The sequence below is a fragment of the Protopterus annectens genome, chromosome 12.part0, assembly GCF_019279795.1.
Source record: "Protopterus annectens isolate FY-2018-M chromosome 12.part0, PAN1.0, whole genome shotgun sequence".
Classification (NCBI taxonomy): Eukaryota; Metazoa; Chordata; order Ceratodontiformes; family Protopteridae; genus Protopterus; species Protopterus annectens.
In genome coordinates, this window is record NC_056746.1 from 231,168,195 (window position 1) to 231,193,416 (window position 25,222).

Sequence of the window (25,222 nt, forward strand, 5' to 3'; positions counted from 1 at the left end):
TGGCATCTGGGGCAAGAAACACTGAGGAAAATGGCGTCGGCTGATGCCTTTATACCCGAAGAACTGCAGCTATGACGTCGGGTGAAGTGCGACACCAGCCGAGGCCAGACCCAGACTTTGGAATCCGGCCGACCGAAGGGCTGCCTGACGACAGGACAACCCATTTGTAAGGACTGCAGATGCATGCCTATCGGACATCTACATTTATGGTAGGTACAAAACTGTACTTTCTTTTTACCAGCACTTGCTGTTTGTCTTCCTTGACAGAGAGGCCATTTTCAGCTTGAACATGGAGCAGACTGCTGGTCCTTCTTTCAGCCGCAAAAAGAAATTGTCTTTGCCACCACAGCAGGTTAACAATTTGCCTCAGCCGCAGGTGGGTGACACTGCTGTGGCCATCCGTTGTACCTCATGTCACTCATCTTTTACCTCGAATCCTTCTAACATAGCACCTACAGCCAGTATGGACCAGGGGTTAGCCACATTCTCTGTGGCTGTTGGGGTTCCCTCCATAGGCAAGGGAGAGCCACTGTTGTCAGTCTTGGGAGAGGTAACAGGGAAGGCATCCCTGTTTTGTCAAAATGTTGTATCCATCCCTGGAGAAGCTGTGCAACAACTAATAATACTGTTGGACCCATTCCTGTAAAAAAGGAGAAAACTAAATCTGTCTACTCCTCCTTCTCAAATTTCCTTAGACTGGAGTATTTTACTGGGTTTGGCTTTGGATTTAATTCAGTGTATTGATTCCTGTTGTAAGGTAGTTTCTAGTAAAATAGAGGGATACTTCTTTCCTGAAGAGATTCAAGGTTCAGAATCTGGAAAGGAGGATGAGACTTTACAGAATCAATTAGAAAGTCCGGAAAAGGAGGGCTGAAAATTTCTGTATTAGCTCACTCCTTTCATCACATTTTTTATCACTTCTGCAACAGATGGGACAAAAAAAAATCTCTGTACAAGGAAGAATTTAAATTCTTATTTTCATCATCATGAGAACATAGCTATGGAGAGGATCATAATGGAACTCATAAACAAGGACATAGGGAACTTGCAGACCTTGGACTCAACCCAGTTTGGCTTTGTCAAGGGCAGATCTTGCCTTTTGAACTTGGTCGACTTCTTCGAAACAGTCACCAAGGCCATTGATGAGGGAAAGGCAGTCCATACAGCCTACCTTGACCTTGCAAAAGCTTTTGACACAATACCCCACTCGGGTATTATAGAGAAACTTACCAGCTTAAATGTAAACCCATATGTCACAAGATGGGTTGCAAACTGGCTAAAGGACAGAACCCACAGGGTTAGAGTTGCTTGAGCCATGTCAGACTCCAAGCCGGTTACAAGTGGAGTCCCACAGGGCTCAGTCCTTGGCCCCCTATTGTTCGGCATCTACTTCTCAGAAGTACAGGCAAACATAGGAGGACTATGGCTGACAAAGTTTGTGGATGACTGCAAACTGGGTGCCATAGTGGATAGTACATCGGACACAGACATCCTTCAGAGGGGTCTCACGGAAACTGGTAGCTGGTGCCAGAGCCATGGCCTGAAGTTAAACGCAAAAAAGTGTATAGTCATACCCTTCGGGAAAAACAAGGCAACCCCAAGCTACCATATAGGTGGCAACCCACTAAGCACAGAAGAGGTCATCAGGGACCTGGGGACCCAGGTTGACAGTGGCCTCTCGTTTGACGCTCACATTGCTAAAGTGGTTCGAAAGACCTTCTACATTGCCCCACCTGATCATGAAGGGATTCACATCCAGATCAAGTGAGGTCATTGTTCCCCTGTACTCTTCACTTATCAGACCAATGATCGAGTACAATGCCCCATTCGGGATGTATCTCACCCGACACCTGCAGCAATTGGAGAGACCCCAAAAGTTCCTCACCAAAAGGATAAAGGGACTCCAAAACCTGTCATATGCTGCCAGACTGAAGAAACTCCAACTCTATTCAGTTGCATACTGTCTGCTCAGAGGTGACCTGTGCCTGACATACAAGGCCATGACCAACCCGGAATTAATGGACATGCTCCACCTCAATAAATCCAAATCCACCAAAACCACTAGAGCAAGAGACTTAAACCTTAGCACGGATATAAATAGGACGTGCTGGAGGGATAGATTTATCACCCAGAGACTCCCCATGCTGTGGAATAAAATCCCGGTCCATGTGAGGCAGAGCACCTCACTGGCTCTGTTCAAGAGAAATCTTGACCGGTGGATGGGAGATTGTAGGTTTACCCCGGGAATCATCTCTGTGTCACTACTGGACAGAGGCACAACAAACTAATGGGCACAATATTTCTAACATAAGGGGTGGCGTAAGCCACATAACTTTGGGCTAGGCTTATAAATGCCCTAGGGCAGTTAGCCTAGTATAAACCTATGAACCTATCAGTGCAGAGTTTTTTCTCTTCAGATTCCTGATTCAAACTTAGAGGAGAGCTCAATTTCTCATTCTCCGTGGGGGTTCTCTTTCTCTGAAACTGTTTCTAGAATGTGCCAGTGTTTTCATTGGGAGAACACTGACGTTTCTCAGTCCCTATGAAGGAATTTCTAGAGCCTACATCCATTCCTCCAGTTTTGTCTGATTTGGAGGTTGTGTTACTACCTGCAATTTTCCTGACAGTCACACAGCTGCCCCTAAAATGGCAGATAGTATGTATACAGTTTCTCAGTCTTAAGTTTTTACACACACTTCTCAAACCAGATCCAGCAGCTATAACTTTAGTTAATCCTTTTACTGCTAAACACACTGCTTAATTCCAATCCTGCTATTTCTGATAAGGATGTCGGAGGATTATTGATAAGTCTGGGGAAGAAGTATATTCTTCTGCAACTTTGATTTTTCAGAATTTTGAATGGTCAGGCTCTTATGTCCTGACTAATTAATTGGGAAGGAATGAGAAATGTTTTGTTTGCAATTTCCTCTTGTGAAAAAAAGATCTGCCCTAAAATTGTTTCATTGTTCACGTCACTGCTCATTGTATACAATGCGTGTATTACTATGTTGATACTTCTCCAGGGACTGTGGGCACTGGCAGTCTTTTGAGGAGGTTTGCGTTGCTGCGTTTTCAGAACCACACATATTTTAAAAATACAGTTTTTAATTCCCTTTATATAGATATTTAGATTTTGGCACCTTTGTTGCAGAGGTAATCAAAAAGCGTGATGAAAGGAGTGAGCTGATACAGGGAGATTTTCAGCCTTCCTTTTCCAAATTTTCCAGTTGATTCTCTAAACTCCTCTTCCAGTTTTGATGAGAGATGTAATAATAGGTCTCAAAATGCAGGAAACGATCTTTAAGAAATGACAAGGGGAGTCCAAGAAGAATTTTGGAAACTCCTCAAGTCATGTTCAGTCCAGTAAGTCAGACTGACTGTTAGAGACTTTTCTTTTTACCACTGGCACCCCCTTTCTCTTCCATACATTCTGAATCTCCACTTTTCTGTTTCTCAACAGACAGTTTCAGGCATATAGGTTCTGAAGATCATTCATGAAGGCTACAGATGACAGAGGAAATTCCTCCTTTCCAGGGGTGATTCCTTATCCACCAGACCAGGCTCTTCTATTCCTCCCTTTCCTTCAACATATATTTTCTCATGGAAAGCTAGAGCAACTTCCTTCTTCCCAGTTTGGGAATTTTTTTTTTATTTTAGGATTTTTTGTGCCAAAGAGAGAAAATGCCTGGAGACCAGTTCTGGATCTGTCTTTCATAAACCTGTTTTCAAAGATTCAAAGAAACTTTGTCATTTAGGACCACACACGTGCAGCCTGAACGAAATTGCAAATGTTAGCTCATGAGAGAAATGCAGTGCAAGTAACACAGATGCAGCAGTATCAGAGAATAACATAAAGAAAATAAACATGTATGACATGCAAGAGGTAGTTCACATTGCATAAACTCACTCAATATCCATTATCCAATGATAAATAAAAAATAAATACCCACCATCAAACCATTTCACCATTAAGCTAGAGAATAAATAGAGACTAGCGAGTAGCAGCTATTTAGTTACCGTATATTAGTTGTTAGCCTTAGAAGTGACTTAGTGTAGCCATCATATTGCATAATAGTAATACTGGCAATAATTGCTCAAAGCAGCAGGATTAAATGAAAAAAAGAGGCTCCAGTGCATCAGGTATTATGGTTAGTATCTAAGTTAATAAGTCTCACAGCTGTAGGATACAAACTGTTCCTGAATCTGGTAGTAGTACAGTGGAAGCAGAGGTACCTCCTTCCAAATGCAAGTTGTGAGAACCAGTTGTGGCCTAGATGGGTCGATTCAGACAGTATTTTTGTATGATGTTCATGTTTCACTGTTGCTGTCATTACATTTGGGTTATCTGCCTGCAGGTAGCCCTCAGCCAGCCTGAATACCAGAGTCTTGGATTCTTGCGTCAGATGCTTTCTCTTCCATGACGTCAGGTCATCAGGGGTATCAAACATGCAGCCGACGCCATTACATCAGTCTTTCTTGCAGCTCGGTGCCCGAAGCAAAAGCAGTTCGCAAGAGCTGGTCGGCCGACTCCTGAAATTTTCGTTTTCGAGTTTCAGAACTGATCATATTTCTTTCTCTTAACCAATGTCAGTAAAAGTTAACAATTGTCTTACCTGTGGAAAGCAAATACCTCATAAAGATTTTCGTTCGTACTGCATTCCTTTATAAGGCCCAGACCATGATGTCCCTCGCTGTCTGTTTTGTGCCTTATTCAACCCCCGAACTATTTGTCGTCTATTTTCGCAGCAAATTATTTTGGTACACTGTTTAACTATCCAGAAATGGCTTCGGTAAGCCATCCAACTACTGATATTCCGTAAGGATAAAGACAGAGACAGACCGCATAGCCCAAAACTGCCAACGACTCTTCTGTTAAGCTAGTCACCAGTTCGCCAGTACTCAGTGAGGTGCTTTTGCAGCCCCCGATACCTGCTACTTCAGATTCGCAGGCCTCTACTGAGACCCATGAGTTCGGTATGCTGCGAGATGCGTCTTCGACTGTGGAGCCTGCAGATGTCTCTACCTTGGATGGGTCTGGAGCCGCTGTGCAGGCACCTGTTTCTGAGGGTGTATTCAGGCCTACAGATTTGCATTTTAAACAGACGCCATCTTCTTCCAGGCCTAAAACTCGACCCACGCCTAGAAAACAGACGTCCAAACCGCATGGTCAGGCCTATATGCCTAATAAAGAAATGCTTAGAATGGCTGAAGACCGTATTACTTTATTTAGGGGAAGCCAGCCTTCCCCCTCTAAGAGACCTAGAACTGATTTTCCTTCTGACTCTTCTGATCAGGATTCTGAAGTCTGATGTCCTTCAAGAATGCAACTGCAGTCATAACATGTGGGTTGTCCTGCCTCAGGCAGCCCTCGGTCGGCCGGATTCCAAAGTCTGGGTCCGACGTCGGCTGATGTTGCATTTCTCTCAGTCAGAGCGGCTGGAGTACATAAGCATCAGCCGGCGCCATTTTCTCCAGTCTTTCTTGCCGCGCGGTGCCCGAAGCAGAAGCAGTTCGCAAGTGCCGGTCGGTCAGCTCCTGTATTCTACGATACCGAAGTCATCAAAAAAGCTAAGTACCACGTTGGGGACCTTTTCTTGCCTCAGCCGATGTCAGAAATTACTGAAAAAGTTAACAATTGTCTTTTTTGTGGTAAACAAATACCTCATAAGGATTTCCACTCTTACTGCCTCCCTTGCCTGGGCCCAGACCATGACTTCTCGGCCTGTGTAGCCTGTGCTCGCTTCAACAAGCGCACTCTCAGGCGCCGGGCGGAGTTCGCTGAAGGTTTTTTCGGCGATAAATTCGCTTACACCATGCCGTCGGATCTTCCGACATCGCAAACTCCCAAAAAGCGAAAAGATCGGGACCGACATCCTCGGCCCGCGTCTACCACTGACTCCACGCCAAAACCTAGCGCGAGTGCTCCGGTTCCCTCTGAGACTGTCTCTCCACCGCTCCGAACCGAAGACACCGCATTACCGACGACTCCGATTCCAGACATTACTCCGCCAGTTATAGTTTTTCCTCCGGATACCGAAACAGAGGAAATGCCCGAGACCATTGCTGTAGACAAGGTCACTCCTGCACGTGGAGCTGCCAGGCCTCCTATGGCCATGTCTATTAAGGCCTACACTAGGGCTAAGGCAGCCAGCAAAACAAAGCATATTACTCCTAAATCCTTACCTCAGCCGACTCCGGAGACGCAAATTATGTCCATGGCTGCTGATTTAATTTCCATGATTAGAGGTTCACAGGCCCATCCTGAGAGAGCATCCCAGCCTCCTCCTGACAAAAGGCCCCGGGTTGAACCCTCTGACCCTACTCCTTCAGATGAAGACTCTGAGGGCTCTGTCCACTCTGATAGCCAGGAAGAGCTTTTCCAGACCTATGAGGACTCGGATGCAGAGGATTCCATCCCTTCGGCTTCCCCTCCTGAGGATATTTCTTTTGGGGAAGTTCTGCACACCATGAGGGAACATTTCAAGTGGCAGGGTCAGGAATATTCTGATTCTAGGAAACACCTTAGGACTTTCCTTAAGAAGCCTCAGCACAGGCCCTTAGCTGTTCCTCTTGTACTTGATGTTCTGGATGATTTGTATTCTGACTCTAGTGCTACCCCTGATTCTCTTCCTCCTGCTCCAGCCAAGCCAGACAGGTATTACAGGGTCCCAGAAACTCATTCCCATTTATTCAGGGCCCATTCTGCTGATTTGGAAACTATTTCACAGGGCCCTAAAGGAGTTTCAGCCTCCACCTCTAAAAATCCTTTGCCCTCCAACAGGGAAGCAAGGTCATTAGAGAGATGGGGCAAAAAGGTTTACACATCCACTACCTTATCTATGAGAGCTTTAAATTGCCTTTTCATATGTTACAATATCAGGATTATCTCTTAGAAGATTTACAAAAAACATTAGCTTCTCCTGATCCTTTAGACAGGAAGACCTTGCAGGAAGCTGTACATAACACTCAGCAAGTAAGCAATCACTTCCTGCAGTGTGGATATGATGCACTGGAAGCTTCATGTAGGGCAGCTATGACAGGGGCAGTGATTCGTAGACATGCTTGGTTAAAAGATCAACCTCTACCAGATCATGTAAAAGCAAAACTTCTGGATGCACCTTTGGAAAAGAACAAGCTTTTTGGTGCAAATGCTAAGGATGTGTTAAAGACCATCGAAGAAAAAGCAAAATCAGTTCAGACTGTGAAAGATTTCCTCCAGGTTCAACCCCCCAGATTCAGTAGGAATTGGCCTTCAAAAAACTGGTCCTTTCCTAATCCAGAAAAGTTTCAAAGGGGTAAGAACAGACGTGGCCGAGGAAGAGGCCAATACAGAGGCCCTTACAGGGGACGACAATGGCAGCCAGGAAGTCAAAGAAGTGACGCAGGGGTTTCACCTGCCCAACAACCACAAACTCAATGACTTTCCTCTACTACCGCCTACCAGGGAACAACTAGAAGCTCCCTTGGGCGGGAAATTATCTCTGTTTGCAGAAAACTGGCACAGACTGACAAAGGACAAATGGATTTTGGACATTATAGACTGAGGGTACAGGTTTCATTTTCATACCTTACCAAGAAAACAAGGCATGCCAAACCTACCACAAAATCAAAGGGCAGAGGCTATCAAGCAAATCACTCTGCTGACTCGAATGAAAGCAATAGAAAGAGTTCCACAACAAGAACAAGAACAGGGGTTTTACTCAAGACTGTTCCTTGTTCCAAGAAAAGAATCTCAACAGAGACCAATACTGGACTTGTCCGCATTAAACACTTTTCTCATAGTACCAAAGTTCAAAATGCTGACTCTACAGCAACTCCTTCCCATGCTGGGCAAGGAGTCGTGGCTGATTACTCTGGACCTCAAGGAGGCATACCTGCATGTCCCTATCAGACACAGCTGCAGAAGATACCTCAGATTTCTTGCAGGGCCAGAGCATTATCAATTCTCAGCATTGCTGTTTGGCTTATCTACTGCACCCAGAGTATTTACAAAATGCCTGGCTTCAGTAATTGCTCATTGCAGGCTCCAGGGTATACAAATTTACCCGTACCTGGACGACTGCCTCATACAAGTGGACGACAAATTGATGTTGACAAAATACCTGGATTATGTCATACGATTACTTCAAGCTCTGGGATACACAGTCAACTTCCAAAAGTCAAGACTGCAGCCATCCCAGCAAATAATCTTCTTAGGAGCCAAACTAGACACAGCCTCTCAGATGGCGTACCTGACAGAAGACAAGCAAGAGAAGTTAACTCATTACTTCAAAGGTTTAGCAAAACTCACCCAGATGACTGCAAGGAGATTCCTACAGGCCCTGGGTTACATGGCATCCTGCATTCTACTGGTTCCATTAGCAAAACTACACATGAGAAAGCTTCAATGGTACCTAAAAGCATTTGGTCTCAGCACAGCAACAACTTGGAGACAATCATACCACTCATTCCATGCCTACAAAAGGAATTCCTATGGTGGGCCTCGTGAGCCAGGAAAACACAGGTATGTCATTCAAAAACCACAGATAACACAGACCATGACTACAGACGCCTCAGACCTTGGATGGGGCACATGGAAGGCAGGTGTATACAAGGACAATGGTCTCCAAAGGAAACACATCTGCATATAAACCAAAAGGAAATGCTGGCAGTAATGCATGCCATCGAGGCTTTTCAATACCAACTCCAGCAAGGCCATTTAATGATACGGACAGACAACACCACTGTGATGTGGTACATAAACAAGCAGGGGGGCACCCACTCTTACCCCCTTTGCAGACTGACCAATGCAGCTTTGGGAGAAATCACTGAGCCTAAACATCCAGCTACAATCCCAGTTTGTTCCAGGAAAAGACAATGTGTTGGCGGACAGCCTAAGCAGGAATTTCACAGATCCACACGAGTGGAGGTTACATCCAAAGGCCTTCAGACAACTCCCTTCGACATGGGGCAAGCCAGAAGTGGACCTATTTGCCTCTCACCTCAACCATCTTCTACCAAAATTTTGCACAAGGACATACCATCCAAAAGCTTGGAAAATAGATGCCCTCTCATTCAACTGGAACTCCCTAGCAATCTATGCATTCCCACCTCTCCCACTGATGACCTCAGTATTACTAAAGATCAAAGCAGAGAAGCCCAAGGGAATCATAATAGCTCCAGATTGGCCAAGACAACACTGGTACCCACTACTATGGAGCATATGTCACACCAGGAGGTGGGCCCTCCCTCAGTGGCCTCTACTTTTGACTCAACACAATTTCGAAACACTGCATCCAAATCTTCAGACACTGCAGCTAACGGCCTGGGAGATCCCATAAATAACTTCAGCTTATCTCTCTCCAAGGAAGTTCAGCGGATACTAACAGAGGCTCGAAGACCATCCACCAGAAAGGTTTATTTAGCAAAGTGGAAAAGATTCAGCAATTGGAATACCAGCAAGGGACAACGATGCATCATTGCCGAACATCCCATTTATCTTGGAATATTTGGCAGATATGTTAAAGAACGGCCTCTCATATTCTTCCATAAAGATACATGCATCTGCTATTTCAGCTAGATACAACACTGATCCTCCTGTTTTTTCTCACCCCTTACTAAGACAATTCCTCAGGAGAATCAAGAACATTAAGCCACCAAGAAAGGCCCCAGTGCCAGCCTGGGACCTCAATTTTGTCTTAGAAAAACTGACTCTACCTCCTTTTGAGCCAGCAGCTTCAGTTGACTTGCAATTTCTCTCATGGAAGACAGCTTTCCTGTTGGCAATTACTTCAGCAAGAAGGGTTTCGGAGCTACAGGCCCTAATGGCAATACCACCCTTTATTATTTTCCACAGAGACAGGGTTTCATTAAGGACCAACCCTACATTTATGCCAAAGGTGGTATCTAGGGTTTCTCTAAATCAAGCCATTCATCTACCTGCTTTCCTCCCCAATCCTGAGAATAGGGGGGAAAGACTTTTGCATACCTTGGACATTCACAGACAACTTCGATACTACCTGGACAGAACCAAGGCCAGTAGGAAGTCTGAAAAACTTTTTGTAGCTTACGCCCCTGCAGTCCAAGGAAAAGCAATTTCAAAACAGACTATTTCTAAATGGATTGGACATTGCATCAGATTCTGTTATTCCTTTCATGGAAAGACTGTTCCAGCCAATGTCAGACCACATTCCACCATAGCTACGGCCACCTCTACAGCATTTTTACGAGGGGTGCCTACCAAGGACATTCTAGAAGCTGCTACATGGAGCTCCGTGCATACATTCTCCAAACACTACAATCTCCCTCTATATTCCAGATCCAGAGCAGGCTTTGCTTCGGCAGTCCTGCAGGGTTTGATTGCCACACCATCTCTTTCCTAGAGCATTCCTCCTCCCCCAGCTAAGCTATGGTATTCTACCCACATGTTATGACTGCAGTTGCATTCTTGAAGGACAGTACAGTTTTGTACCTACCATAAATGTAGATGTCCGATAGACATGCAACTGCAGTCGGATTTTCCCTCCCTCCATACCCCTCTAGGCCTAGGGTCCACTCCTATCCCTGTTACTCTTAGCTGGGGATATCTGTTATGGTGTATTTGTTTTATTGCTCATTTATTTGTTTGGAATCCTGTTTTTGTCTTCCAATTTGATTACAGCCTTCCTTGGAGGGCACCTGGCATCTGGGGCAAGAAACACTGAAGAAAATGGCGCCGGCTGATGCTTATGTACTCCAGCCGCTCTGACGTCGGAGAGAAATGCGACATCAGCCGACGTCGGACCCAGACTTTGGAACCCGGCCGACCGAGGGCTGCCTGAGGCAGGACAACCCACATGTTATGACTGCAGTGGCATGTCTATCGGACATCTACATTTATGGTAGGTACAAAACTGTACTTTTCTTCTGTTTACCAGGATTTGCCCTTATCTACCTATGAGGATTCTGATGCAGAGGATTCCATTCCCTCAGCTTCCCCTCCAGAAGATTTTTCTTTTGGTGAAACCTTGCACACACTGAGGGAGCATTTCCATTGGGAAAGCCAGGATTACTCTGGCTCTAAAAAGAGGCTTAGGTAATTCTTACTCCTCCCTCAACTCAGACCTTTAGCGATCCCTCATGTTCTGGACATTGTAGATGATGCCTTCTTGGAATCCAGCCTTTCCCCTGACACTTGACCTCCAGCTCCCAGAAAACCTGACAGGTATTACAGAGTACCTGACTCTCACAAATTCCTCTTCAAGACTCTTACTGCGGATCCAGAGACCATTTCCCAAGGACCAAAGGGCATTAAGGCTACTGCTGCCGAAAATCCTCCCCCCTCTGATAGAGATTCTAGGATCTTGGACAGAAGGGGTAAAAAGGTATACACTTCTGCTACTTTGGCCATTAGGGCCTTAAACTGCCAGTTTCATATGTTGAAGTATCAGCAGCATATTATGGGACTACTTAAGCAGAAAATTATGTTGATTCCTGACTTTGCTGTACATAAAGAATTACAGGATTTAATGCATTCTGCTGAACAGGTTGAAAACATGCTTTGCAATGTGGATGTTCTTCGTGTTTCACTGTTGCAGTCATTACATTTGGGTAATCTGCTGGCAGGTTGCCCTCGGTCGGCCTGATTAACAAAGTCTTGGGTTCTGCGTCTGTTGCTGTCCCTTCTTCCATGATGTCAGGTCATCAGGGGTATAAAACATGCAGCCAACGCCATTACATCAGTCTTTCTTGCCGTGCGGTGCCCGAAGCAGAAACCGTTCGCAAGTGCCGGTCGGCCGACTCCTGAAATTTTCATTTTCTAGTTTCAGAACTGAAGTCTTCAACTAAAAGCTAAGTACCCCGTAGGGGAAACTTTTTCTTGCTCCCTACCGATGTCAGTAAAAGTTAATAATTGCAATACTTGTGGGAAGCAAATACATCATAAGGATTTTCATTTGTACTGTATTCCTTGCCTAGGCCCTGACCACAACGTGCTTAGCTGTCGGTTTTGTGCTAAATTTAATCAATGCACAATTAAACGTCAGTATGTTTTTGCTTCTAAATATTTTGGCTCAAGATTTAGCTATCCAGAAATGTCGTCGGTTAGCAATCAGACTACCAGAATACCTAAAAAATGCAAAGAAAAAGACAGAAGCAGACTGTCGAGGTGTAAAACCAACGGCGACGCTTCTCCTAAGCCAGTCGCCGGTTCACTGGTACTCAGCGAGGCACTTTCGCAGTCCCTAATACCTGCTACTTTTGATTCGCAGGCCTCTACTGAGACCCATTCGGAGTCCGGTATGCCGCGAGATGCTTTAAATATTGAACTCGTGGATGTCTCTACCTTAGCTGAGTTCGGAGCCGCTGTGCAGGCACCGGCTTTTGAGGGTGTTTTCAGGCCTAAAGCTTTGTACATTAAACTAATGCCATTTTCAAAACTAAGGCCAAAATGTACTTCTATGTCAAAAAAAACGACGCTTGGGCCACATGCACAGGCACCAATTCCTTAAAAACAAATTATCAAAATGGCTGAAGGTTTAATTACCTTGATCAGGGTTAGCCATCCCCCTCCTGCTAAGAGGCCTAGGCAAGGCACTGACTATGAATAGGTTCATAGGTAGATACTAGGCTATCTGCCCTAGGGCATTTATAAGCGTAGCCAGAGTGTATTCGGCTTCCGCCTCCCTATTAGATTAGCCTACTGTGCCTCTATAAAGTAGGTCCCAGAAGGTACCCTTTTAAGATTAATTAACTATGCTTCTGTCTAGCAGGGACACAGAAGAGATCCCAGGGGTGAATTTGCGATTTCCCATCCACGCATCCAGATTTCGTTTGAAGAGGGTCAGCGAGGGGCTATGTCTGACATGAATTAGGATTCTATTCCAGAGTGAGGGGAGCCTCTGGGAAATTAATCTGTCCCTCCAGCATGTCCTGTTTATTTTTGTGCTGAGGTTTAAGTCCCTGGAGCGTGTAGCTCTAAGGGACTTGGATTTTTTGATGTGGAGCATGTCCATTAATTCTGGGTTTGACATGGCTTTGTACATCAAGCATAGATCGCCTCTGAGTAGGCGGTAAGCAACTGAGTAGAGCTGGAGTTTCTTTAGTCGAGCTGCATAAGACATCTGTTTGTAGCCCATGATCCTCTTGGTGAGGTACTTTTGGGGTCTCTCCAGTTGCTGCAGGTGTCAGGTAAGGTACATCCCAAAAGGGACATTGTATTCAATTATGGGCCTGATGAGTGACGAGTAGAGCGGCACAATGACCTCTGTTGATCTAGATGCGAACCCTTTCATGATAAGGTGGGCTATATAGAAGGTCTTTCTCACCACTTTGGCAACGTGATTATCAAAGGAGAGGTTATTATCTAGGTTGGTCCCCAAATTTCTAATTACTTCTTCTGTACTTAATGGATTACCACCTATGTGGTAATTTGTGGGCACCTTGTTTTTCCCATAGGGGATGACTATGCACTTTTTACCATTTAGCTTGAGGCCGTGGCTTTGGCACCAAGCATCTGTCACTGTGAGACCCTTTTGGAGGATGCTTGTGTCAGCTGAAGATTCGATTATGGCCCCCAGATGTTCATCGTGCATACAGTTGCAGTCCTAACAAATGGGTTCTCCTGCCGTCAGGCGGGTCCTCGGTCGGTTGAATTCCAAAGTCTAGGTCCGGCGTCGGTTGTCGTCGCTTCTTCCCTGACTTCAGTGTGACAGGGGTATAAAAGAACCAGCCGACGCCATTTTCTTCTGTCTTTCTTGCCGCGCGGTGCCCGAAGCAGAAGCAGTTCACAAGTGCTGGTCGGCCAGCTCCTGAAATTACGAAAATTTTGCAACCGAAGTCGTCTTGAAAGCTAAGTACCCCGTTGGGGAAACTTTTCTTGCCTCAGACCGATGTCAGACAAAGTTAACAATTGTATTTCATGTGGGAAGCAAGTACCGCATAAGGATTTCCATTCCCTCTGTATTCCTTGTTTAGGCCCAGACCACGACGTCTCGGCCTGTCGTTTTTGTGCTACATTCAACAAGCGCACCATTAAGCGTCGGGCGGAGTTCACCCAGCATTATTTTGGCAAAACATTTAACTGTATTATGTCGTCGGATACTCCGACTCCAGTTTTGTCTAAAAAGTGCAAAGATAAGGACCGACACACGAGGTCCGCGGCCTCTACCGACACCACGCCAAAGCCGGCTACATGTGGTCCAGTTCTCAGCGAGGCACCTACGCAGCCCCTGACTACCGACGACACTTCATTGGCGGTGTCTCCTGTGCCTGAGGTCGCAGGCTCCTCGGCCCACACCCCGACTACAGATGCCGAAGCCACTCTTGGAGGTGAATCTCAAACTGTGGACAGGTCTACCTCCTCTCAAGGTGTCTTCAGACCTTCCTCTTCTTTTTCCATCAAGGCCTTAACTAAGTCTAAAGCATCCATGCATTCTAAGGCCAGCTACACAGGGCCCATCTCCAGGCCACATGCCTAAAAAACAGATGCTTAAAATGGCTGAGGATTTAATTCCTCTTATCAGGGGTTCTTAACCCCCCCCCCGGACAAAAGGCCCAGAGTGGAGGAAGAATCCCCCGCCTCTGTTCAGGGCTCCATTATATCAGAACACTCTGATGAACAGGAACATTCTTTCTCTCCTTTTGAAGACTCCAATGCAGAGGAGTCCATTCCATCTGTATCCCCCCCAGAGGATTACTCATTTGGGGAAACTTTGCATACCTTAATGGAACACTTCCACTGGGAAGATCAAGATTACTCAGATTCCAAGAAAAGGCTTGGGGAATTTCTCTTGCTACCTCAGCACAGGCCTCTGGCTATACCTCCTGTCTTGGACATACTAGATGATGTGTACTTGGAGGCCTGCTTTAACCCGGATTCTCTACCTCCAGCCCCAGTCAAGCCTGACAGGTATTACAGGGTCAAGAAACACGACAGTTGAGTAGAAAAACCTTTATGTAGACAACACAAAGCTTTCAGGTTAAACAACCCTTTCTCAATGCATAACATAAAGTACAATAAAACACGCCTATTTAAATACAAAATGGCAATCATGTGACCTGCAGCCATAATCACATGATAAATAAAATACAATAAAAATACACACAAAATATTTATAAAATATTTATATAGCATATCAAATAAAATATATAAACATTACTTTAATCTAGTATGTTGTATCTTTGTCAAAATGGGTTTTAATGATACACTAGCATTTAGACCTGGAATTATGTCAGCCGAAAGTCTCACTATCCATTCATATTCCCTGAGGTCTAGAAGATTAGACAAATCTCCTCCTCTATTCGTTGCTGTTACATGATCAATTATTCTAAACTTAAAGCTACGAGTAGCTCCTTGAGTTTGTATATGCTTATATAATGCATTATTTTCATTGCATGGCCTAATATTGGACTTATGTTCTATAATTCTCTCTCTTAGTTTCCTTGTGGTCTTTCCCACATAAAATGATGGGCAGCTCTCACAGGTTGCTAAGTAGACTACATAATTAGTAGCACAAGTACCATAGCAATAAAATTTAAATATTTTCCTTGATACAGGTTGTATAAAAATATCAAACTGGGGTAGTTTATTATTTTCATACCTAAATATATCCCCACAGCAACTACAATTATAACGAGCATAGGTACCATGCTTCGTAGTCACATTTGACCCGAATCCTACACTATTAAAGTCCTTAAATCCTAGTATACTTTTTAATGTTCTCCTATTACAGGGTCCCTGACTCACGCCAATTTCTATACAACAGCCATGCTGCTGACCCAGAAACCATCTCACAGGGTCCCAAGGGAATTAAGGCCTCCACTGCTAAAAACCCATTACCCTCCGAGAGAGATTCCAGATCCTTAGAAAGGTGGGGGGAAAAAGGTATATACCTCAGCCACCTTAACCATGAGGGCATTATACTGTCAGTTCCATATGCTAAAGTACCAGCAGTTTTTGTTATCACAATTGAGAAGGAAAATGTCACAACCTGAACAACCAGACTTGAAGGAGTTGCAGGATGTGATGCACAGTGCAGAACAAGTGGGTAAACATACCTTACAATGTGGTTTTGATGCTCTAGAGGCCTCATGTAGAGCTGCTGTTACAGGATCAGTCATACGTAGACATGCCTGGCTCAAGGAACAAACCTTACCAGATCATGTCAAAGCTAAATTACTAGATGCCCCTCTACAAAAGGATGTATTATTTGGTGCTAATGCTGTGGAGGTTTTAAGGAAAATGGAGGAAAAGGCTAAATCAATGCAAACAGTGAAAGATTTTCTACAGGTACAACCCCCACATTTCAGTAGAAATTGGCCTTCCAAAAATTGGTCCTTTACAGCCATGGACAGACCCCAAAGAGGTAGATACAGGCGCCCGAGGGGCAGAGGGCAATCCCAAGAATCGTTTAGAGGCAGACAATAGCAAGCTCCTACACAAAGGGGTGGTGAGGATAACTTGCAACCATTCAGAAAGCAAGCCCAATGACTTTCCCCTTTGCATGCCAAGCAAGACTCAAATGGCAGTATCCTTGGGCGGAAAACTGGCATTATTTTCAAAAAATTGGCATATTGTCACAAAAGACAAATGGATCCTGGACATAATAAACAGAGGCTACCAATTCCATTTTCACACCCTTCCAAAAATGAGAGGCATGCCAAACCTGCCACACAATCAAAGGGCAGAGGCACAAAGACAAATTTCAGATCTCTTGGACATGAAAGCTATTCAGGAGGTACCTACGCACGAACAAGGTCAAGGTTTTTATTCCAGAGTATTCCTGGTACCAAGGAAGGGAAAAGATTGGAGACCTATTTTGGACTTCTCCATCCTAAACACATTTCTACTCGTACCAAAATTCAAGATGCTCACTCTACAGCAGCTTCTTCCCATGCTGGGCAAGGAGTCTTGGCTGGTAACATTGGACCTCAAGGAGGCATACCTGCATGCCCCAATCAGACAAAATTGCAGAAGATACCTCAGATTTCTTGCAGGTTCAACCCATTATCAATTCTCTGCATTGCCCTTTGGCTTATCTACTGCGCCCAGAGTATTCACGAAATGCCTGGCATCAGTAATTGCCTACTGCAGACTTCAAGGGATACAAATATACCCCTATTTGGACGACTACCTGATCCAAGCGGACAGCAAGCACATTCTTCTGAAACATCTGGCTTATGTAATAATGTTGTTGAATTCTCTGGGATACACAGTCAACAAAAGGAAATCAAGGCTAATACCCTCTCGGAAAATAATTTTCCTGGGTGCCAACTTGGACACAAACACCCAGAAGGCCTACCTCACGCCAGAGAAGCAGGGGCAACTAACTCAATACTTCAAAACACTAGCAAATTTCACCAGGCTGACTGCAAGGAAAATCCTGCAGGCTCTGGGATTCATGGCATCTTGCATCTTACTAATCCCATGTGCAAAGCTGCATATGAGGAAACTTCAATGGTACCTGAAAAACCTATGGTCTCAACACAGCCACAGCTTGGAAACAATAATACCACTAATTCCATGTCTTCAAAAGGAATTTCTGTGGTGGGCTCAAGCTTGCCAAACAAACACAGGTCTCCCATTCAACAAGCCTCAAGCAAATCAAGTCATCACAACAGACGCCTCGGACTATGCCTGGGGGGCGCACATGACAGATCGGTGCATTCAGGGCAAATGGTCCCAAAAAGAAAAGCAACTTCACATCAATCAAAAGGAGATGCTAGCAGTAATAAATGCTATTACAGCTTTCAAAGACCTTCTGCAACCAGGTCAACTATTGATAAGAATGGACAACACCACAGTAATGTGGTACATAAACAAACAGGGAAAAACCCATTCTTACCCCCTATGCAGACTGGCCATGTCACTTTGGAACATGGCCCTGGACTTACAAATCGAACTACAAGCACAGTACTTGCCAGGAAAGGAAAACACGCTGGCAGACAACCTAAGCAGAAATATGACAGATCCACACAAATGGAAGTTCCATCCTCAAGTTTTTACAGAGATAATTCAAGCATGGGGAAGACCAGACACAGATCTCTTTGCCTCCCACAAAAATCACCAATTGACAAAATTCTGCTCAAGGATTTTTCATCCAAAGGCCTGGAGAGTGGACGCTCTCTCTTTCAGTTGGACATCAATGACAGTTTATGCCTTCCCACCTCTTCCTCTGCTGCCCAAAGTTCTATTAAAAACCAGAGCAAACAGACCAAAGATGATTCTCATTGCTCCAGACTGGCCAAGACAACACTGGTATCCACTCCTGAGGAGCCTGACACATTCCCCACCATGGACCCAGCCTCTAATGCCTCTTCTGACTCAGCACAGCTTCAAAACTCTTCACAGTCAGCTAAAAACACTCAATCTAGCCGCATGGAAGATTTCTTAGCATCACAACAGACCCTACTCTCCAAGGAGGTGCAGGATGTCATTTTGGAGGCCAGAAGACCGTCTACTAGAAAAGCTTACTCAGCAAAATGGAAGCGGTTTTTGTGTCTGGAATGAGAAAAAGGGCCAGGATCCTGGAAAACTGAACTTACCTCAAATATTACAGTATCTAGCTGAGCTGCTAAGCAGTGGACTTTCATTCTCCTCCATCAAAATCCATGCCTCAGCCATTTCTGCAGAATACAACACTGATCCACCCTTATTCTCTCACCCCCTCTTAAGACAGTTCCTCAGAGAGGCTAAGAATCTAAAACCTCCAAGGAAACAACCAATACCTGCTTGGGATCTCAATTTCATTCTAGAAAAACTGACCTTGCCTCCTTTTGAGCCAGCTGCCTCAATATTTGTCCTGGAAAACAGCTTTCCTTCTGGCTATTACCTCAGCTTGTAGGGTTTCGGAACTACAAGCTCTCATGTCTGTGCAGCCTTTTTTCATCTTCCATCAGGACAGAGTTTCCTTATGAACCAACCCGTCCTTTATGCCAAAAGTGGTATCCAGGGTAGCTTTGAATCAGGCTATACACTTACCTACCTTTTATCCTAATCCTCAAAACAAAGGGGAGAGATTACTACATTTCTTGGACATCCACAGACAACTGCGTTATTATTTGGACAGAACAAAGCCTTTCAGAAAATCAGAACAGCTCTTTGTGTCCTATGCTATAGGGGCTCAAGGAAAGCCAATTTTCAAACAGACATTCTCAAAATGGATAGCCCACTGCATACGCTTTTGCTATTCTTTTCATGGCAAAACTGTACCTACAGGCATCAGACCTCACTCCACAAGGGCCACGGCTACCTCTGCAGGTTTTCTCAGAGGAGTTCCTACCAAAGATGTTTTGGAAGCAGCCACTTGGAGTTCTGTGCATACCTTCTCCAAACACTACCAACTTCCACTATACTCCTAATCTAGAGCGGGCTTTGCCACTGCAGTATTGCAGGGCATTCTGGCTCCTCCAAATTCCACCTAGTGCCTACCACCCCTTTCCTAGCTTTGGGATTCTACCCATCTGTTATGACTGCAGCTTGTATGCACATTGAATATAGTACAGTTTTGTACCTACCATAAATGTAGATGTTCGAGTGCTAATACAGCTGCAATCCAGGTTTTCCTCCCTCCTTCCCCTCTTGGGACAGGCCTAGTGGCTAACATCTCCTCATGCAACCTGATTGGGGTATTTATTCTTGATGTATTTGCTTGCACTACTGTATTTTGATTATATGGCATTGCTTTTTTCCACAAATTTATGTATTGCCTTCATTCTGGGGGCACCTGACATCTGGGGCAAGAAAAACTGAAGAAAATGGTGTCGGCTGGTTCTTTTATACCCCTGTTGCACTGACGTCAGGGAAGAAGCGACGACAACCGACGCCAGATCTAGACTTTGGAATTCGGCCGACCGAGGACCCGCCTGACGGCACGAGAACCCATCTGTTATGACTGCAGCTGTATTAGCACTCGAACATCTACATTTATGGTAGGTACAAAACTGTACTTTTGCAGTCATCTGCAAACTTTGTCAGCCATAATCACCCCGTGTTAGCCTGAACCTCAGAGAAGTATATACCGAACAAGAGAGGTCCCAGAACTGAGCCCTGTGGGACGCCACTTGTAACTGGTTTGGATTCGGACATGGCACCTGCGATTTTGACCATGTGGGGATGTTCATCGTGCATACAGCTGCAGTCATAACAGATGGGTTCTCTGCCGTCAGGCGGGTCCTCGGTCGGCCGAATTCCAAAGTCTAGGTCCGGCGTCGGTTGTCGTCGCTTCTTCCCTGACGTCAGTGCGACAGGGGTATAAATGAACCAGCCAACGCCATTTTCTAAAGTCTTTCTTGCCGCGCGGTGCCCGAAGCAGAAGCAGTTCGCAAGTGCCGGTTGGCCAGCTCCTGAGATTACGAATATCTGCAACCAAAGTCTTCTTTAAAGCTAAGTACCCCGTTGGGGAAACTTTTCTTGCCACAGACCGATGTCAGACAGTTAGTAATTGCATTTCATGTGGGAAGCAAATACCGCATAAGGATTTTCATTCCCTCTGCATTCCTTGCTTAGGCCCAGACCACGACGTCTCGGCCTGTTGTTTTTGTGCTACATTCAACAAACGCACCATTAAGCGTCGGGCGGAGTTCGCCCAGCACTTTTTTGGCAAAAAATTTAACTACATAATGTCGTCGGATACTCCGACTCCAGTTTTGGCTAAAAAACGCAAAGATAAGGACCGACACACGAGGTCCGCGGCCCCTACCGACACCACGCCAAAGCCGACTACAGGTGGTCCGGTTCTCAGCGAGGCGCCTACGCAGCCCCTGACTACCGACGACACTTCATTGGCGGTGTCGTCTGTACCCGATGTCGCAGGCTCTTCGGCCCACACCCCGACTACAGATACCGAAGCCACTCTTGGCGGTGAAACTCAGAGTTTAGACAGGTCTGCCTCCTCTCAAGATGTCTTCAGGCCTTCCTCTTTTTCCATCAAGGTTTTCACTAAGTCTAAGACAGCCATGCATTCTAAAAAACAAACCCCACAGGGCCCTTCTCAAGGCCCCATGCCTAAAAAGCAGATGCTCAAAATGGCTGAGGACTTGATTACTCTTATCAGGGGTTCCCAACCCCCCCCCCCTGGAAAAAAGGCCCACAGTGAAGGAAGAATCCCCCTCCTTGGACCAGGCCTCCATTATTTCAGAACATTCTGATGACCAGGAACTTTCATGCTCCCCTTTTGAAGATTCTGATGCAGAGGAGTCCATTCCTTCTGTCTCCCCCCCCCTGAGGATTACTCTTTTGGGGAAACCTTGCATACCTTGAGGGAACACTTCCATTGGGAAGGCCAAGAGTACTCGGACTCCAAGAAAAGGCTTAAGGATTTTCTCTTGCTCCCTCAGCACAGGCCTCTGGCTATACCTCCTGTCTTAGATATCCTTGATGATGTGTATTAGGAGTCCTGCCTCAACCCAGATTCTTTGCCTCCAGCTCCAGTCAAGCCTGACAGGTATTACCGGGTTCCTGACTCACACCAATTCCTATACAAAATCCATGCGGCTGACCCAGAAACTATCTCACAGGGCCCCAAGGGAATTAAGGACTCCACTGCTAAAAATCCATTACCTTCAGAGAGGGATTCCAGAGCTTTAGGAAGGTGGGGGAAAAAGGTATATACCTCGGCCACCTTATCCATGAGAGCATTAAACTGCCAGTTCCATATGTTAAAGTACCAACAGTTTCTGTTATCACATTTGAGAAGCAAAATGTCAAAACCTGAACAACCAGACTTGAAGGAGTTGCAGGATTTGATACATAGTGCAGAGCAAGTAGGTAAACATACCTTGCAATGTGGTTTTGATGCTTTAGAAGCCTCATGTAGAGCTTCTGTTACAGGATCAGTCATACGTAGACATGCTTGGCTTAAAGAGCAAACTTTACCAGCTCATGTCAAAGCTAAATTACTGGATGCACCTCTGCAAAAAGAATTATTGTTTGTTGTTAAAGCTGAGGAGGTATTAAAGAAAATGGAGGAAAAGGCAAAATCAGTGCAAACAGTGAAAGATTTCCTACAGGTGCAACCTCCACGTTTCAGTAGAAATTGGCCTTCAAAAATTGGTCCTTTCCAGCCACGGACAGACCCCAAAGAGGTAGATACAGGCGCGCGAGGGGTAGAGGGCAATCTCAAGGATCGTTTAGAGGCAGACAATGGCAAGCACCTACCCAAAGAGGTAGTGAGGATAGTTCACAGCCATTCAGAAAGCAGAACCAATGACTTTCCCCTTTGCATGCCAAGCAAGGCTCAAATGGCAGCACCTTTAGGTGGGAAACTGGCACTATTTTCAAAAAATTGGCATATTGTCACAAAAGACAAATGAATCCTGGACATTATAGACAGAGGCTACAGATTCCATTTTCACACCCTTCCAAAAATGAGAGGCATGCCAAACCTGCCACACAATCAAAGGGCAAAGGCACAAAAACAAATTTCAGATCTCATGGACATGAAAGCTTTTCAAGAGGTACCTGCACAAGAACAGGGTCAAGTTTTTATTCCAGACTATTCCTGGTACCAAGGAAGGGCAAAGACTGGAGACCTATTTTGGACCTATCCATCCTAAACACTTTTTTTTACTCGTGCCAAAATTCAAGATGCTCACATTACAGCAGCTTCTTCCCATGCTGGGCAAGGAGTCGTGGCTGGTAACATTGGACCTCAAGGAGGCATACCTGCATGTCCCAATCAGACAAGTTTGCAGAAGATACCTCAGATTTCTTGCAGGTTCAAAACATTATCAATTCTCTGCATTGCCCTTTGGCTTATCTACTGCGCCCAGAGTGTTCACAAAATGCCTGGCATCAGTAATTGCCTACTGCAGACTGCAAGGGATACAAATATGCCCATATCTGGATGATTGCCTGATCCAAGCGGACAGCAAGCACATACTTCTGAAACATATGGCTTTTGTAATAAAGTTGTTGAATTCCCTGGGATACACAGTCAACAAAAAGAAATCAAGGCTACTACCATCTCAAACAATAATTTTCCTGGGTGCCAACTTGGATACAAACACCCAGATGGCCTACCTCACGCCAGAGAAGCAAGGGCAACTAACTCAATACTTCAGAAAAATGGCAACTTTCACCAGGCTGACTGCAAGGAAAATCCTGCAGGCTCTGGGATTCATGGCATCTTGCATCCTACTAATCCCATGTGCAAAGCTGCATATGAGGAAACTTCAATGGTACCTGAAAAACCTATGGTCTCAGCACAGCCACAGCTTGGAAACAATAATACCACTAATTCCATGTCTTCAAAAGGAACTTGTGGTGGGCTCAAGCATGCCAAAGAAACACAGGTCTCCCATTCAGCAAGTCTCAAGCAAGTCAAATCATCACAACAGACGTCTCGGATTACGCCTGGGGGGCGCACATGACAAATCGGTGCATTCGGGGCAGATGGTCCCAAAAGGAAAAGCACCTACACATCAATGAAAAGGAAATGCTAGCAGTAATAAATGCTATTATAGCTTTCAAAGACCTGCTGCTTCCAGGCCAGCTATTGATAAGGACAGACAACACCACAGTAATGTGGTACATAAACAGGGAGGAACCCATTCATACCCCCTATGCAGGCTTGCCATGTCTCTTTGGAACATGGCTCTAGAATTGCAAATCGAGCTTCAAGCGCAGTTCCTGCCAGGCAAGGAAAACATGCTGGCAGACAACCTAAGCAGAAATATGACAGATCCACACGAATGGAAGTTGCATCCTCAAGTTTTTTCAAAGATAATTCAAGCATGGGGAAGGCCAGACATAGATCTCTTTGCCTCACACAGAAATCACCAATTGGCAAAATTCTGCTCAAGGACCTTTCATCCACAGGCCTGGAAAGTGGACGCACTCTCTTTCAGTTGGACAACAATGACAGTTTATGCCTTTCCACCTCTTCCTCTGCTGCCCAAAGTTCTATTAAAAACCAGAGCAGACAGACCACAGATGATTCTCATCGCTCCAGACTGGCCAAGGCAACACTGGTACCCACTCCTGAGGAGCCTGACACATTCCTCAGCATGGATCCTGCCTCTAATGCCTCTTCTACTGACTCAGCATAACTTCAAAACTCTTCACAGTCAGCTGAAAACACTCAATCTAGCCGCATGGAAGATTCCTTAAAATCACAACAGAGCCTACTCTCCAAGGAGGTACAGGATGTCATTTTGGAGGCCAGACCACCTACTAGAAAAGCCTACTCCGCCAAATGGAAACGGTTTTGTGCTTGGAATGAGAAAAAGGGCCAGAACCCTGGAGTACTGAATTTACCTCAAATATTACAGTGCCTAGCTGAGATGCTAAGCAGTGGACTTTCATTCTTTTCCATCAAAATCCATGCCTCAGCCATTTCTTCAGAATGCAACACTGATCCTCCTTTATTCTCTCACCCCCTCTTAAGACAGTTCCTCAGACGGGCTAAGAATATTAACCCCCCAAGGAAACAACCAGTGCCTGCTTGGGATCTCAATTTCATTCTAGAGAAACTGACTTTGCCTCCTTTCGAGCCAGCTGCCTCATCAGAACTACAATATTTGTCCTGGAAAACAGCCTTCCTGCTGGCTATCACCTCAGCTCGCAGGGTTTCTGAACTACAAGCCCTCATGGCTGTGCAACCTTTCATCATTTTCCATCAGGACAGAGTTTCCTTACAAACCAACCCTTCCTTTATGCCAAAGGTAGTATCCAGGGTAGCCTTGAATCAGGCTATCCACTTACCTACCTTTTACCCCAATCCTCAAAACAAAGGGGAGAGGCTACTACATTCTTTGGACATTCACAGGCAACTACGTTATTATTTGGACAGAACAAAGTCTTTCAGAAAATCAGACCAACTCTTTGTGTCCTATGCTACAGAGGCTCAAGGGAAGACTATTTCCAAACAGACAGTCTCAAAATGGATAGCCCACTGCATAGGCTTTTGTTACTCTCTTCATGGTAAAACTGTTCCTACAGACATAAGGTCTCACTCCACTAGGGCCACAGCTACCTCTGCAGCTTTCCTCAGGGGGGTTCCTACCAAAGATATTTTGGAAGCTGCCACTTGGAGTTCTGTGCATACTTTCTCCAAGCACTATCACCTGCCTTTATACTCCAAATCTAGAGCAGGTTTTGCCACTGCAGTTTTGCAGGGCATCCTGGCTCCTCCTAGTTCCACCTAGTGCCTACCACCCTTATTTTAGCTTTGGGATTCTACCCATCTGTTATGACTGCAGCTGTATGCACGATGAACATAGTACAGTTTTGTACCTACCATAAATGTAGATGTTTGAGTGCCAA

At 45.2% G+C, this 25,222-nt stretch overlaps 1 protein-coding gene across 1 annotated transcript in view; it reads left to right on the forward strand.

The window, feature by feature from the left end:
* Positions 1 to 25,222, forward strand: part of CRAMP1 (cramped chromatin regulator homolog 1) — a 1,694,263-nt gene that overhangs the window by 284,429 nt on the left and 1,384,612 nt on the right. The gene's annotated exons all lie outside the window — the stretch shown is intronic.